Consider the following 4,278-nt stretch of genomic DNA (forward strand, 5'->3'; position numbering starts at 1 on the left):
TCCCTATAAACATTTGAGTATATATAATAATTAGAGTTCAAAGTTTGGGGTTGGAAGATCTCCTTCCAAGGTAACTTTTTCATGTGGCTAGCAATTTGGTACTGGCAAATTGGCTCCTCTTCACGGGGCTGCTCGAGTGTCCTCATGGCATGGTAGATGACTTCTCCCAGAAAGGGAGCAATCCAAGAGACCAAAGGGGAAGCTTCTAAAACAGTGGCCTCCAATAATTTTTAGTTAACAGAATTAATGAGCTAGTGGCCCATTCTCAGGATGAGACAATTATAATTTTACACTCATAACATTTATTATTTTTGTCCCTAGTATAAATTATTTGGTGGCGTGTCTGTGAAGTGCTAAGGCTTAGTCATCTGCATATTGATTACATTCCTAGGTTTTCCCTTCCACATATACAAACAGATGAATCATTGAATGAAAGATTTTCCAAAATCAGTACACTCACAAGTGGTGGCACCCATGGAGAATTTTCATATTATCCTAATGTAAGAGGGAACATTAGAGTTTCCCTCATCCTTTGTATTCACAACATCTTTTGCAGTGTGAGTTCTTAATTTTCTAAGAAATGTGGAAGAATGGAAATCTTACCAATACTGATGGCATTCAATGGGTCTTTCTCTCTGACATGAATTCTCATGTGTTAAAAAATCAGAGAACATTCAAAGTATTCCCACCATCATGTATTGTTTCCACCATCATGTATTGTTCCCACCATCATGTATTGTTCCCACCATCATGTATTTGTTCAGAATATCTGAACAAAATATATTATGCTCAGTAATGCAATTGTATTGCAGGATTTTCAGCATTCTTAAGTGTTCTTCTGTAGTGTGGCTTTTCAAGTGTGTCTTAAGTGATGAGTGTCCAATGAGGAATTTTCCATTTTGATGACATTCATATGGTTTTCATTCAGAGTGAATTGTCACATGACTCCCTAGAGCTATCATTAAAGGCTTTCCCATAGACTTTATCATAAGGATTGCACTTCTATGGTTTCTCTTCAGAATGAGTTAACCTGCAGGTTATTGAATACTACCCCATATTGATCAGAAGGCTGAGGGCCTGCTGTAGGATTTTTGTCACTGATTTATGGCATGTTTCTCAGATGGTCCCCAGTGATCTATCTCCTCATGTTCATGCTCTGTGCAGTCTCCTCCTGCATTGTTTCAGGATTGGTGTGTGTGACCAATATGGAAGAAATGAAATATGTCCTTCCAAGGCTAGGTCATAAAAGATATTGTGGCTTTTGTGTTGGCTCATTAAATCACTTGCCTTAGGGGGAACCTACTGCCATACCATAAAGACACTTAGCCCTGAGGAGTGGCCTCTGTGGTGCTGAACTGAAGGTTCCCTGCCAATAACCATCACTAACTTTCCAGGCACGTGAGAGAGCCATTTTGGCAGTGGACCATTGGTCAGTAGGGATCTCAGAAGACTGCAGCCCTGGCTGACATCTTCACTGCAACCACATAACAGATCCTTAGAGAGAACTCCAGAGCTAAGCCATTCTTGAATTCTTGATCTACAGAAATTGTGAAATAATAAGTGCTTTTTGTTTGAAGACATTAAGTTTTTGGGGGTAATTTATTATGCAGGAACAGATAACTCATACATATAAGTTAACTCATGTTATCTGAGGAATAAGAGATCAAGAAATGTTTTTTCCACTGTTACTGCATTCCTACCTACCTATTAAGTATTCTCTTATGCATAGAAATGTAAGGTTCACTAGTGAAAGACTTTCCACAATGATTACTCATAGGGCTTTTCTACAGTGTGAGTGGTGTGATTTCTCACATTTCTTAACAGATGAGAGATTGTTAAAGGCTTTCCTACATCATTGCATTCATACAGTTTCTCTCCGTTATGTATCCTCTTGTACAGAGTTGGAGAAAAGCTACTGCTGAAAGGTTTTCCACACTCATTACATTTATAAGTTTTTTCTCCAGTAGGCGTTCTCATGTGCTTTGTTAGATGTTGGTGCTTCCTGAAGGCTTTCCCACAATCATGGCACTCATAAGGTTTCTCCCCTATATGAATTCTACTGTGCACAGTAACGCAGGAGCTCATGCTGAAGCCTTCCTATACTGACTGCATGCATAGTGATTCTCCCCAGTATGGATTCTCTTGTGCTTTTTGAAGAGACATCAAGAGTGGAAGACATGGAAGCACTGGTTACATTCACAGTGTTTTTCTCCAGTGTGAATTCTCACAGGCAGTCTAAGGGATGAGTAATTACTGAAGGCTCTCTTGTATTCGCTGCATTCATAGAGTTTCTCCCCTTTGTGTATTCTCTCATGAACAGTAATGTAAGAACTGCTACTGAAGAATTTTACAAATTGATTATAGTAACAGGGTTTTTCTCCAGTATGAATTCTCTTGTGCTCAGTAAGGCTATGTTTTGTGCTGAAGACTTTAAAACACTGATAATGTACATTCATTGAGTTTCACTCCAAGATGACTTCTCTCCTGCTGACTAAGAGAAGAATAATAACTATAATTTAAAATATTTTTAATATTCAGTGCTGTCATAGAATTCTCTTTTTCAGGAATTCTGTTACATGTAACTTTATAATAATTGATGCTTGTGCTACCTTGAGTAGTTGTATATGGCTTCTGCCAGTTCAGATTCATAGATACTAAAAAAGGTGGATGCTTTGCCACAATTTTTTTTCATATTAGCAGAGCATTTTCTGATGATTTTAAGGCTCATTTATACTTCAAACACCTAATATTTGAGTCAAATTTAGGCAAATATTTAATTGTAAAAAACACGTTTGGAGCTAACTTATACTTTTCTCCAAATTCATAATAGCTTCATATTATGTCTCCAGAAATACCACTTTGCCTTGGAAGAACAACACTTTCCTTTAATGAATCTCCTGGTATCTTTGTGGCTCTTCTAATTTATAGCATTCTCTTACTAAGGAAATCCAGAAATCACTCAGATTAGTGTTACCATTTTTACACTTCTAGACTGTTGTTTTCTAAAAACATGCTGCTTAGAAGTTAACCCTTTGTGGCTTTAAGTACAGTCTCCAAATCTGTAGGAACTGAATAAAATTTAAGTTGATGGAGAAAAAAAATGGTAAAATACACATATGTGTGAAGATGGCCTTTGAGAGATTAGGGTTTTTGAGATGGTGTGTAATGAAGGTCATGTGGGTATTAAAATTTTAGGTATTGTTAAAAAAATTCTAGGAAGATTGTTATTGATGTTGACAGAAAGAAAGAATTGCCAGGAAGACAAAGTGGGAAGGAATTGGAAAAAGAAAAGAGCTCATATGAGACTTAAATCTAAAAAGGAAAGAGGACGGGTCTTTTTTTTTTTTGTCTCCTGTGAGGCCAAAGTAAAGTACGAGATGATGAACAGAAAGTCAAAGGGGAGGAGGGAAAGAAGGTACACTGGAGGCCCAGACCAAATGTTCTTAACCTACTTTTCAGAAAAAAGGGCACTTTTCAAAGTTGTCTGACTGGCATTTCCTAACGTGAATACTCCCAACTACTGAGTCCCTGGCCAGAGCTGCTCCTCACAAAAGCCTCATATCTGTCCACCTGGTGCTCGCCTGGGAGAATCGGTCTTTCCTCTTTCATCACTTTATCTGTTGCACCAATTGGCAAATCAGATTAGGTTTATTAACTTGACTCCTTGTACATGGAGAAAAGACACATGATGTGAAAGGACCATGCAGGGGACAACAAGATCCTCCACAGATCTGAAGCCAACACTTCTGAAATGAGCAGGTGTAACTTTGGAAGAGGTGGAATAATTATGCTTAAATTCTAATAAATATAGTAACTCCCTTTGACAAAGGAAAAAATGCAAGTGTCCTCAGTCAACATCCAGGGTGACTGGGGATTAATGGTCCCAGGAATCCAAGCCCAAATTCGAATGCCAACTTCAAATTCCACAAAGCATTTAACAACATGAAACATAAAGTTGAAGCAAGGAACAGATCTTCAGTTCATAGGCAGGACATGTACAAAGGAAACCATGTACAAAGAACTAAAGAAAACCATGAGAATGAATTCTCACCATACACAGAGAACATCAAAAGGAACCAAATAGAAATTGCAGAGTTGAAAATGCAGTACCTGAGGAAAAAAATTCACTAGCAGGTTCATCAGTAGACTTGATCAGGAAGAAGAAAGAATCAGTGAACTTGAAGATAGGTCCATTGAGACTGCCCAACCTAAAGAAGAGAAGTTAACAAGAAAGATAAAAAATGAACAGAACCTAAGAGACCCATGGGACACCATCAA

General features: G+C 37.9%; 1 pseudogene; it reads right to left on the reverse strand.

Moving 5' to 3' along the window:
* Positions 1 to 1,700: 1,700 nt before the first annotated feature.
* Positions 1,701 to 3,663, reverse strand: LOC103584163 (annotated as a pseudogene).
* Between the last annotated feature and the right edge of the window lie 615 nt (positions 3,664 to 4,278).

The sequence above is a fragment of the Galeopterus variegatus genome, unplaced genomic scaffold (genome assembly GCF_000696425.1).
Source record: "Galeopterus variegatus unplaced genomic scaffold, G_variegatus-3.0.2 Scaffold45955, whole genome shotgun sequence".
Taxonomy (NCBI): domain Eukaryota; kingdom Metazoa; phylum Chordata; class Mammalia; order Dermoptera; family Cynocephalidae; genus Galeopterus; species Galeopterus variegatus.